Genomic DNA, 13,896 nt, shown 5'->3' with positions numbered 1-13,896 from the left:
GGCATCAATGTCATTGGTTCTTTGGACCTCAAGTCAGCCCTAGGCAACAGGATCATCCTGGTCTTGGTGGACCATGCCACACGCTACCCAGAGGCAATCCATCTGAGGAAGGTGACTGCACCTGTGGTGACCAGAACTCTGATGGGGATCTTTACCCTTGTGGGGCTCCCCAAAGAGATATGCCTTTATTATTACATTGGCAGTAAATGCTGCTTACCGCCACTCAGACGGCCGACAGCTTACCACCGCAGCGGCGGATATCTGTTCACCATATTATGCCACACACACACCAATCCAACAGAATTCAGCTGAAAACACAAATCCAGCAGACCAAAGGTCAGTGCTAAAGTGGAGGTATCAAAACCCACACTGTTACGCCAACAGAACAACACCCACAACATTATGACCCACAAATCACCACGGCAGACATTCAACGGCGGTAAACCACTGGCGGTACATACTGCAGCGCTCATAATAGACACCCACAGACAAAACAACACCACATTGGCCAATACTAAAAACACACACCTGACATCCATACACACCCCAACCCCACACCCCCACACCACTATCAAACCCACACTCACATTACCCACAATCCTTTACGATTACGATTATTTGGCACAAGAATGACACCAAGACCACCTAGCCATTTAGAGCCACACACCACTCACACCCATACATCCTTTATGCACTCCACATCACACACCCCACCACATCACCCAACACACCCTCACCAACACCTCACATAACACCCATGGCACCACAAAGACACCCCTGTTTCACAGGGGAGGAGTTAAGTGTCATGGTGGAAGAAATTGTCATGGTAGAGCCACAGCTATTTGGAGCACAGGTGCAGCAAATATCTATACCTAGGAAGATGGAGCTATGGCGCAGAATCGTGGACAGGCTCAATGCCGTGGGACAGCACCCCAGAACAAGGGATGACATCAGGAAGAGGTGGAACGACCTACGGGGAAAGGTACGTTCCATAGCAGCAAGACACCAGCTCGCTATACAGAGGACTGGTGGTGGACCCCCACATCCTCCCCCACAGCTCACAGCAAGGGAGGAGCAAGTCTTGGCTATACTGCTTCCTGAGGGCATGGCCGGAGTCGGAGGAGGACTGGACTCTGGTAAGTCAACTCTCTACTATTATCACCCCCCTACATGCATGCCATCACATACCCTCACCCTCACTCCCATCAGTCCACTACATCCCACACACTCCACAATCACATCGCACTAATCCCAATGCCAAGCCCTGCATGCTGTACCAATGCATGGACACCCCTCACAGCCCTGCATGGACACTCTTCACTAATACACTCTGCACAGTATAGAGAACTAACAATCCCACCATACATCAACATACACAAGTAAAAGCTGACAGGGCAACACCAACCATAGAGGGGAAGCCACGGATGTACAATATGTCATACACATTAACCATTACACATCATTTACTTCCCCACAGGTACCCCAGCCAATGTCACCAGAGAGGAGGTGCCAGCACTATTCAGTCCCCCAACAGAAGAGGCCCACAGTGATGACCATTACTCTGGACATCAGGATTTGGACGATCTACCTGGCCCATCAGGGACCTCTGGACAGTGGGTCACCCCAGCCTACTCACAGTCCACCACAGAGCCTCCCCCATCAGGGAGCCCACCCACAGCACCCACCTGGTGTACCCACACCTTTGTCCCCAGGACACGTCAATCAGCAGCCTGTACAGGGACCCCAGCCCACACCTCCTACCCAAGACAATCAGGGACCTGGGGTCAGTGGCAGCAGGCACACGGTTCAGGGGACAGGCACAGGCCACCAGGGACACTCAGATGACTGCTGTGTGCCAGGGGGAGGACAGAACCAGGGAACCGACTCTCCAGGAGGCACTCTCCGAGATCCTGGGAGCCTACCATCTTTTCCAGGACACAATGGGCCAGATCTTGGACAAAGTGCAGGACAACAGGCGGCTGCAGTAGGGACAGTACCAGGGGATCAGGGAGGGCTTGCAAGCCATCAACAACACCCTGATCTCCATAGCAGGGGTGCTGGCAGACATGGCCAACATTATGAGGGAGGCAGTCTCACACCAACGGGCCCCTGACACTAGCCAGTCATCTGAACAGCCTTCCACTTCCGCTGCCGCTAGTGACCAGGAGGCCCCAACAAAAGACTCACAGGCCACCAGCACCCTTCCCCCTGCAGAAGTTGAACCACCCCACAAACGTTCCCTGTGATCCAGACAGAAGCCAGAGACACTTGCCAAGACCCCTGCCAGGAAATGAGACTCTCCTGATTGTCCCCCTTGTGTCCCACTCAGTCACCCTGTCCACCTTGAACTGCCATTGCTCACCTTCCTATGTCCACTTGGACAATGCACCTGTGCTACGAACAGACTGGAACAATACCCTGGACTTTCCTCTATCATCACCCCGTTCCATAACACTTCCCCCTCTATATGTTAGCACTTCAATAAACACCCTTTGAAAAAAATGTATTTCGAGTATGTCATGTATATCAAATATGTATTGTTTGAAACAGGTACAACCATTGCAAATGAACTGTACATAGAATGAGCATAGATTAATGAACAGTAGCTGCCTGTAGTGATCACACCAGGAATATTTGTCAAATCACCAACATCTGCAAAATGAATAGCCAGAGGGAACAGTGGGCATTGAATTGTAAATTACCAGCATGCCAATGCCACACAGAATACAACCAAAGTCATTGAAATGTAATGTTACACTGTCTTACCTGTGTGTCATTGGAAGTACTGATGGATCACAGGTGTTCTGTTGTCCTTAACCTCATCCTGTGTCCCCTCATCCTCACTGTCCACAGGGTCAACTGCAGCCACAGGGGCATCTCCAGTGTCCTCCTCCTACAGAAAAGGGACAAGGCATCTGAGGGTCAGGTTGTGTAACATGCAGCATGCCACAACTATCTGGCAGACCTTCTTGGGTGAGCAGCACAGGGAGCAACCTGTTAGATGGAGGCACCGAAACCTGGCCTTCAGGAAGCCAAAGGTTCACGCAGTTATCCTTCTGGTACGCCCATGTGCCTCAGTATAATGTTCTTCTGCCCTTTCCTCACAGGGGTCACTAGCCATGACAGATTTGGGTAACCAGAGTCACCTTCACATATTGAGGGACAACATTTAGCCACACACTAGCCTTTATGGCCCACACCATACACCAACATATTCTGGGTGGGAACCAGGGCTCACCTATTAGCCACACCCTGTGCCTCTGTAGTTGGGCCATCACATTTGGGATGCTGCTATTCCTCAGGACAAAGGCATCATGCACCGACCCAGGAGACTTAGCACTGATGTGGGAGATGTACTGGTCCGCCCAGCACACCATCTGCACATTCATAGAGTGGAAAGTCTTCCGATTCCTGAGTACCTGTTCATTCTGGCGGGGGGACAAATGCAATATGTGTTCCATCAATCGGCCCAATTATATTGGGGATATGTCTCATTGCATAAAACACGGCCTTCACAGTGGCCAAATGTTCAACCTGGGGGAAAGTAATGTAGCTGCACATGTGTTTTATCAGGGCAGACAATACTCTTGTGAGCACTATTGAGAATATTGGCTGTGACATTCCTGCTGCCAAGCCCACTGTCACTTGCAAAGAACCAGTTGCCAGGAAATGGAGCACTGGTAGCACTTGCATAAGAGGGGGGATCCCAGTGGGGTGACGGATAGCAGGAGAAAGGAAGGGGAAGGAGCCTGCACGGTCAGGTTCCAATTGGGCACACAGCTCTGGGATTGTGGCCCTGTCAAGTCCATAGGTGAGTATTTTGTGCTTGTCCTCCAGTGTAGCCAAGTCCACCAGGGATCTGTCTCCATTTCGTATTGATCCGCAGCGGTAGGAATCTATGGGACAAAAGAGTGAGGAGCCTGTCACAAACTGAACGATGGAGCCACAACAGTAGTTTGCATTCTGTAACATGTAATAGGTCAGTGTGATTTGTCCAGTATGTGCCTATTTCTCCTGTGATGCAGCATTATTCCATAGGGCTGCCCCCGTGAAATGGCGTCCACCTGTCCTGTGTGGAGGGACAGGTGTAAGTGAGGTAATTTCGCTGATGTTGTGCGACGTGGCGGGAGGCCGTTGGGAACCGCAGTGCAATTCCTCATTGGTTAATACTGGGCCCTATGGGATACAAAGGCCAATGGTGATCTGCGCTGGCGGCGGTGACGGTATGCACCGCCGTGGACGTTACCGCCATTTTCTATCAGATTCCTTACTTGTTACTTGACCTTCCATAGGAGATGACTTACACTGCATGTGCTGCTGTGACCTTTGTCTGGAACCTACCATGTCCCATGTGTCCGGGGAAAGGGGCCCAGCCTTCACTTCGGAGGAGTTGGAGAGACTGGTGGACCCAGTATCCCAATGCGGACTGCTGTTTGGGCCTCCAGACCAACAGGTGAGTACACTGTGGGCACGATGCATGTGGCATGCATGTATTGAGGTGTGTGTAGCGGCTCCGTGTAAGGGGTTAGGGATGTCCTCCTGGCTGGGTACACATTTAGTGCTGGGCTATGTGTGTCCCAATAGTGCTGTAAACGGGTATGGTGGGCCATATGTGTAACTGGCGGGACTGTTTGTCTAATGGTGTTTTCCTGTGTGTATTGCCTCTGCAGGTCAGAGCCCATCAAAAGAAGAGTATATGGCGTGCCATCACCAAGGAGGTGCGGACCCTGGTGGTCTATGGCAGTCGGAGCACCCACTGTCACAAACGGTGGGAGGACCTGAGACTCTGGGCATGGAAGATGGCAGAGCCCAGCTGGGGTTGGCCTCCCTGCAGAAAGGGGAAGGAGCCTGCACCTGCCAGCAGAAAGGGGAAGGAGCCTGCACCAGCAAGCAAGAAGGGTGAAGGAGACTGCACCAGCAGCTGTCACAGAGCCCCCACCACCAACCGTATTTGTGCAGCCATCAGTGAGTGCAGGGTCTGAGTAGGAGCCTCCCACTACCACCACCACCAACACAGTGCAGCCATAGCAGGGTGCAGAGGCTGAGCAGGAGCCTCCCACTGCCACCACCACAGTGCAGCCATTGCAGGGTTCAGGGGCTGAGCAGGAGCCTCCCACTACCATCACCACCACCACATTGCAGCCATCGCAGGGTGCAGGGGCTGAGCAGGAGTCTCCCACTACCACCACCACCACAGTGCAGCCATCACCGCTGGTGGACGCAATGTGATCCTGCCTCCATGGGCTGCTGTGTGGCCTGTCCTCTCCAGAACCAGTGGGTAAGACACCCACTCCAGAGACTGTGGCCTATCACTCCACAAGACCAAGCAGAGGGCATGTTGCCCCCTTCAGGATCAGTCGGGAGGACACCCACTCCAGAGACTGTAGCCTATCACTCCCCAGGACCAATGTAATGGGCATGTTGCCACCTCCAGAAACAGTGGGGAAGACACCCACTCCAGAGACTGTGGCCTTGCACTCCCAGAACAAAGAGCAATGGGCATGTTTACCCCTCCAGAACCAGTGGGGAAGACACCCACTCGAGACACTGTGGCCTTGCACTCCCCAGGACAAAGAGCAATGGGCATGTTGCCCCCTCCAGAACCAGTGGGGAAGACACCCACTCGAGAGACTGTGGCCTATCACTCCCCAGGACAAAGCACAGGGCATGTTGCACCCTCCAGAACCAGTGGGGAAGACCCCCTCTCCAGAGACTGTGGCCTATCACTCCCCAGGACCAAGCAATGGGCATGTTGCCCCCTCCAGAACCAGTTGGGAAGACACCCACTCCAGAGACTGTGGCCTTGCACTCACCATGACAAAGCAGTGGGCATGTTGCCCCCTCCATAACCAGTGGGCTTGTTTCCGCATCTGGCTGAGGTGCCTCCTCTCCCCCTGAGGTGCCTGCCTATTTGCCAACTGATGCCCCTGCAGTGTTCTCTCCATATTGATGCAGGCAACAAGTGTGGCCTTGGACTTTGCCCTGTGGCAATGTGGCCCAGGTGAACTGAGGACTGGGCAGTGTCCCCTTTTTTGAACATTTGTACATATCTGTTGCATTGGAAAATTTATTATTAGTATTGTGTTGATCTTTTTACAATCACTTTCATCAGTTCCTGTTGTCCTTGCATTATTCTGCAGATTTTCATGGTCAAATTGTTTGTGTAATGCATATGGTTATGTGTATGGTGTGTGTATGTTGGGTGTGTGTGGTGTGTGTGTGAGTGTCACTCTCGTTTTCCTCCCCTCTCCCTTGTGTGCTAGGTCGCTGTACTCACCGTCGTCGTCTTCGCCGGCATTGGTGTTCGTGGTGGAGTATAATGTAGAATATCATCAGAAATACTTACAGTTCTGGTTCCATAGTGGTGTAGTTCTTCCCTGTGTCTCCAATGGAGAGTCCTTAGACTTCTGTGCAGTGTTTCCGCCAGGCTTTTGATGGTGTTGGTACTGCCCCGGAAAAGGTAGCGGATTGAAGGGTCAAAATATGGTGGCGGTACTTTGTCTTCCGCCTGGCTGTAGGTGGCTACCGCTGTGGTGACTGTTGTTTCTGCCCTGGCAGTCGGTGTGGTACATTGGCTACCTTTCAGAGATCTTTTAGGCATGGTCATAATTTGGCGGTGGTTACCGCCAGCCTGTTGGCAGTGTTACTGCCACTTTATCACTGACCGCCAGAGTCATAATGAGGGCCATAGTGTCTGACAGAGGCAATAACTTCATGTCTGCATACATGAAGTCCATGTGGGATGTATGTGATGTAACTTATGAGTTCATCACAGCCTCATTCCAATGGTCTAACTGAAAGGTTCAACAAGACTTAGAAGGGCATGACTGCAGGCCTTCCAGACGCCATGAGGAGTGAGAGGGATGTCCTCTTGCTATGCCTTGTCTTTGCCTACAGGGAGAAGCCACAGAAAGGCATAGGGTTCAGTCCCTTCCAACTCCTCTATGGTTACCCTGTCACGGAACCTCTAAGTATTGTCAAGTAGGGCTGGGAGAAAGCTCCCAGGAAACCCCCTCAGGATGTGGTCAGCTACATGTTGGACCTCCGGAACCAGATGCAGCGCTTCTGGAAAAACGCTAAGAGCAACCTCAAGTCCTGCCAAGAGGTAATAAGATGCTGGTATGGCCAGAAGGCCACTCTGGTGGAGTTTTAACCTGGCAACAAAGTGTGGGTCATGGAGTCAGTAGAGCCCAGAGCTCTCCAGGACCACTGAACTGGCCCATATGAGATGAAGGAGCATAAGGGGGAGGTCACTTACTTAGTGGACCTCCAGGCCCTTAGGAACCCCCTAAGGGTGCTCCATACCAACATACTAAAGCCTCACTTTGAGAGGTCCAAAGTGAGCATGCTCCTTGTAAAAGGGTGTAGGGGAGGAGTGCAAGCCTCTCCCTGATCTCCTCTCTGCACAGGAGCATGGTGGGTCAGTGGAGGGTGTTAACTTTTCTGCCACCCTGGCCCCAGAGCAGTAAGGGGACGGCTACCAGTTGCTCCGACAGTTTGCCTCACTGTTCTCCCTCACCCCGGACTCACACACCTGTGCATCTATAATATTGACACAGGAGACAGTCCCCCTGTAAATATCAAAATTTACAGCTTATCAGACAGGGTGAGAGCCAGCACCCAGGAGGAGGTCTGCAAGATGTTAGGGTGATTGAGCCCTCTAACAGTCCCTGATCCAGCCCTGTGGTGTTGGTACTAAAGGCACCCCACTGGGCGTCAAACCAGATGTTTGGTTCTGTATGGAATACAGAGGACTCTGTTTTGTCACCAAGACTGATGCACACCCCATTCCCTCGGCTAATGAGCTCATTAACAGACTAGGTGGTGCCAAATTCCTCAGTACTTTTGATTTAACATTGGGGGACTGGCAGATAGCACTGACTGAGGGAGCAAAAGAGAGGTCAGCATTTTCAAACCCTGAGGGCCATTACTCATTCCGGGTGATGCCCTTTGGCTTGAAAAAAGCCCCTGCTACCTTCCAGTGGTTGGTTAACAGGGTCCTGGTGGGCTAAGAGGCTTACTGTGCTGCCTAATTAGATGATTTTACAGTCTACAGTGCTATCTGGGAGGAACATCTGCATCACCACCAAGAGGTGCTTCAGACCCCACAAAAGGCATGCCTGACAGTCAATGCCAGCAAGTGCTAGATTGGGCAGGGTTCTGTGGTGTATTTGGGACACCTGGTAAGTGGTGGCAAGATGCAGCCCCTCCAGGCCAAGATTGAAGCCATCATGGCATGGTAACCACCTAAAACCCAAACATAAGTGAGAGTTTTTATAGGCCTCACTGGCTATTACAGAAGATTTGTTAATGGATATGGCACCATTGTTGCTCCCTTAACTGAGCTGACTTCTAAGAAGCAGCCCAGGTTGGTAATCTGGACAGAGGCTTGTCAGAAAGCCTTTAATTCTCTAAAATAAACCATGTGCACAGCACCTGTGTTCAGGGCCCCTGATGACTCCAGGGAATTCATTATGCAGATGGACGCTTCAGAGCATGGCATATGGGTAGTCTTAGCACATTTGAATGAAGCAGGCCTAGACCAAACACTAGCCTTCATTAGCAGGAGGTTACTTCAATGGGAACGTAAGTGGAATGCCATTTAAATATGAGTATTTGTTGTGCTTTGGGCACTGAAGAAGCTGAGACCATACCTGTTTGGGACTCATTTCCGGGTTCCGACAGACTACAGACCCCTCAAATTACTCATGCAGATGAGGGGTGAAAATCCTAAACTGTCGAGGTGGTCAATCTCTCTATAGTGAATTAACTTTATGGTGGATCATCTCCTGGGGACTGACCACGCCATTAATGATTGTATCTCCAGATTCTTCTGCCTTAGTGAAGAGAGCTCCCAAGGGGTTGGGTAGCTCTCCCCATGTTCAGTCGGGGGGGACAAATGCTAGACCTGAGAGCCTTAGGGTGGTGTTCCCCTAACTTTCTGCCTGCCTCCCTCTATTTTTCCGATCTTGTTTTTGCTGGTTTTGGTACTCTGTGCACTTTACCACTGCTGATCGGTGCTAAAGTGCTTGTGCTCTCTCCCCTAAACATGGTAACATTAGATCATACTCATTTGGCATATTTAATTTACCTATAAGTTCCTAGTAAAGTGCACTAGATATTCCAGGGACCTGTAAATTAAATGCTACTATTGGGCCTGCAGCACTGATTGTGCCACCTACATAAGTGGCCCATTCACCATGTCTTATGTCTACCATTGCTAGTCCTGTATGTGCAGTGTTACTGTAACTTTGACTTGGCTTTTAAAACTACTTGCCAAGCCTTTCATTCCTCTTTTCATACATATAAGTTACCCCTAAGGAAGGCCCTGTGTAACCCATAGGGCAGGGTGCTATGTAAGTAAAAAGCAGGACATGTACTTATAAGTTTTACATGTCCTGGTAGTGAAAAACTCCCAAAGTCATTTTTCACTACTATGAAGCCTGCTCCTCACACGGGTTAGCATTAGAGAATCCCTAAATGCTTTCAAGTGGTAATTTCTGATCTGAGCGGAATAGACTTGCCATATTTGCTATGGTTTGAATGGTAGTGAGAACTCCTACTTACTGGTGAACTTGGAGTCTACATTACTATATCAGAAATACGATTTTGAGAAAGAAGGCATTTCTCAGCACTTTCTGCCATCTATGCCTGTCTTCAATCCACATCTGGTCTGTGCAGGTTGACAGCTCCCCTTGTACATTCCAGCCAGACAATTATAAACACAGTACATTCAGCTGCATTTGCATTCATCTGCATACAGATGAGTTTCCCTGGCCAAGAAGGGTGGAGGGGCTCTCTCTCATGCTTCAAAGGCCAGTGGCCTGCCCTCACATAAAGGACTGAAAACCCCACACAGTGCTCCTGACAGACAGAGCTGGGTTGAAAGGCGAACTTGTGCACTTCAAAACTACTCTTTGACGTTTCCTCCACTTCAAATGCACTTTTGGGGGTATATATACTGGGTCTGTGATCCCACCAAATCAGACACTTCTGGACCTACAACTGGACTCTGCCAGAGGGACCGCCTGGCTGCAAAAAGGACTCATCTGGACTGCTTTGCTGGAAGGACTGCTGGCCTGCTTTTTGCCCTACCGCCTGCAGCCTGCTGACCCCTGTCTCTGCTGGAAGGACTCTGCCTTCCTCCTCAAGTGCTCTTCAAGGGCTAAGATTTAGCTTGCCTCCTATTCTTAGGTCTCAGGGCTATGCAGCACCTGTTGCCTCTACTCAGCGTATTCTGGGTTTTCCATGCATCATCCCTGGGCATCAAAATATCCCTGCATTGTAGTGAGGAAACAAGGCTGCACTCCTGGAAACTGATGTATCATCTTGCAGTTTGGAAAGAAACGGCGCATTGCCTTTGCCATGCTGGAAAAATCAATGGATCCCTTTACTTTTTAATGCATCTCCTCCTCTGTGGCCCCTCTGCCTCGTTATTTTTAACAGATCCCAGGTACTGTGTGTTAAAAGGATACAACCACTGATTCTTAAGGATTGAAACTCGTTTTAACCTTTAAAAAGTGATATCATGACTTGTGCATACTGGATTGTTGTGGCTTTGGTCTTATTTTATTCAGATAAATATTATCTATTTTCCTAAACAGTTGTGGACTACTTTTTGTGGTGTTTTCACTGTGTTACTGTATGAATTATTGCACAAATACTTTACACATTGCCTTCTAAGTTAAGTCTGCCTACTCCAGAGGGTAAGCACAGGATAATTTAGGTTGTGTTGTGACTTACCCTGACTAGGATTGTGGTCCCTACTTGGACAGGGTGCAGACCTCTGCCAACTAAAGACCCCATTTCTAACACACCCCATGTTTGTATGTATGTAATTAATTTCTTTATGTGCATTCTCATTCTAGTTGATCTCATGTTTGCTATGTCTTTAGTACTGAATTTTCATCTGTAATTGCTCTTTAAAGGTTTAGATTTTTCTAAGTCTACAAGATATTTTTCAGCCAATTCTCCTAACTTCTCATAATCCAGTCCTGCACCTTGAGTAACATCTTTGAACGTGAATCGCAAGTCATCTTCTGTGTGTTTCTATTGGCTCCATCTCTAGAACTCCCATAATAAATTGATTTAATTCTAATTTCAATCTGGGCACATTCATTGTTCTGTCTCTCTCCGGTGTCTCTTCTGTTCTAAAATTACCATTTATTGCACCCGCTGCACCTTGCGGACTCAAATTGTTCAGCCAATCTGTTAACTGCTGTGTTGAAAAACCTTGCAAACTAATATTATTTCTCTAGGGCACAATTTAAGGGGCACTGCAAAGTAAGCGCTTGATCTGGTCAGGTGTGGGCATGTGAGAAAGTCAGTTTCCCTGTGGAAATCACGCATCAAGAACTGGCCGTCTGATTCAACATCTGGTTAGGTTGTACAATTTGTGCAGGAGTCAAAGTTGGGATAAAAGATGCTATTCTCTCCATCTCTAAATTGTTTGAATAAATTGATCTCTGCATATCAATTGGTGACATCCCTGCAGATGTAACTGGAATTTCTAAAAATGTCGGGTTATTTACTGAATGAACAATGCTCCAGGATTACCTGAAGCATACAAGGGAACAACTGGACCTATAGTTACAGGAAGAGTTAAAGCATCAGGTCTGATGGGTCCCGCCTGACTCTGTTTAATTTGCATTCCAGTACTTAGACCAGTACAAACAGTACTGAAAGTCTGTCCTGTTTGACTCTGGGTAACATTTGACATTGTCTGCACAGGTGTAAACCTGGGCATAGTTGGGTTCGGATTAAAATTCTGCACAGGTGTAGTCACACTAGGTGTCTGCACCATCTGACTTGGACTAGGTATTATCTGATTCATAACTGAACTTGTAAGGGACTGTGCTGCATTGACAGTTGGAACTGGTGGATAACCTGTGGGCACTTGTGTCACTGAATTTGCAGGTGTACTTGGAACTATCTGAATTGGGCTCTGTGCAACTGAAGCATGTGGCACATTCAGGGTACCCTCTGTATGGCTTGCTCAACTGAATGATTTGGTGGGGAACGATTCATCAGAAGCTGATTTATAAACTCATCTTCTGAATCACTTTCAAATATGTCTGTCTTTTTACTCTCATCAGCTGTCTGATCCACTTTTGCCGTCTGTTTCGTTTTTGTCTTTGGTTTTATACTCCCATCACCTTCCTCTGTGATAGTGGGAAACATTCTCACTCCAGCTGGTATTTCTGCTCTCCACAATTTATGTTCTGCGTCTCATCTAGGTTCCGCTAATGTCTTACCTGTTTTCTGCATTCTGCTCTCAAATGTTGCCCTTTCTTTCTGTCTTGCAACAAGTTCCCAAATAGCAAAGGCTTCAAATTGAGCTGGTCTTAGAGAGGGCTTTATTCCCACATTACTCTCCTCAAATTGTCTAAAATTCTCAGATAAAATGTTCCATAACAAGGAAAAGATAATGGACCTTCATTCTCTGTGATCTTACACCTTTGTTTAGGTTATATGCATGCTGAAACTCCTTTTGTTTCTGACACTTTGTAAGCTGGTGTTCCCTTGGGTTCTATCTTTTCAGCCTCTCAAATTGTAATAAACACATCTCCTCCAAGCGCACTTCTTAAAGCTTTGAAAAATATCATTTTTGCACAATTTCAATTATTCACAATTATTTTAATCAAATTCAGGAAGTAAATTCAATCCCACAATCCTTTTTGCAATTCGTTCTTAACCAACGGCAACACAGTACTGTCCATCAATACCAACACAGCTTTCACACTAACCAACCTATCTCAGCATGGCACAAAATTATGTCATACTTACTTCTCTCAGCAGCTGCAGTCTTTTTGCAATTGTCTCTCACACAATCGCTCACACATACACTAAATGCAAAACATTGCTAGCAAGATCAAAAACGAAAAACCTGTCTGCACACTACAAGTAGGGCTCAAACGCTTTGACACCTATATGGGCTACACTCCCGACTTAGGCTTTCACAATTGCACAACAAGTGGAACTTGACCAGCAATTCACACTCTGGTTGATATAAATCCTACGTAGGCCTTTCAGATTCACTAAAAACTAACCACAACTCACACTCACTCAGGGAACAACTACTGGTACTGTCAATGGCACCTCATGACACGTGCCTCACTGTGGACAATAAATTAACCAAGTGTCTTCTACCCTGACATTTTTTAGCACCAAGCACTACAATCACTTTGAGTACGACAAGCCTGCAGAACACTTCACAACATCACACTCCACCGCAATCTTCAAGTAATAAGCATTACAAGTGCAAATCCCTATTTATACTTGCCCAACAGGTCACTTGTAAGCATGACGCTGGTACTTCATCAAACTCTGGAATGGACCATGGGGCCATTTACAGGGTGGGCAAAATTTGGACTGGCCAATGACATAAGAGTGACCCTATTTCCCTAAAACTAAACAAAAATATGGTTCCACCTGAGACCGTAACTCAGCTACCAAAATTGTGAATCCTAATTTCCTAATATTAACCTAAATGATACGTCCCCCTCTTATGGGACTTAACCTTTCCTCTGCTGCCAAAACTGTAACCGTATTTTCATCCCTCACAGGAATCAAACACCTCACCAAGGTCGACTGACCTTTTGACCCAGAAAGAAGTGTGGTGACCCTTCCACAAATTTACATCAACACAACTCCAGCAATTTAGACACCATGACCAATGTGACCAAGGAAGTAAAACTCCAATCAGGAATAAAGTGCAAAGCTTTATTTTACAACCACAAAATCATAAAGACAATATGTAAAACTAAATTGTAAAGATATATGATTACCATCAGCTATATTAAGTGGCAAAACAAGTTCAAACGAGTTAGCATTAACACAATTAGTCATTCAAGAAGAACGAGGCATATCATTAAATAAATTAGCTGGGATACAGAA

Source organism: Pleurodeles waltl, chromosome 5, assembly GCF_031143425.1.
Source record: "Pleurodeles waltl isolate 20211129_DDA chromosome 5, aPleWal1.hap1.20221129, whole genome shotgun sequence".
NCBI classification, from domain to species: Eukaryota; Metazoa; Chordata; class Amphibia; order Caudata; family Salamandridae; genus Pleurodeles; species Pleurodeles waltl.
This window is presented reverse-complemented; position numbering follows the sequence as displayed.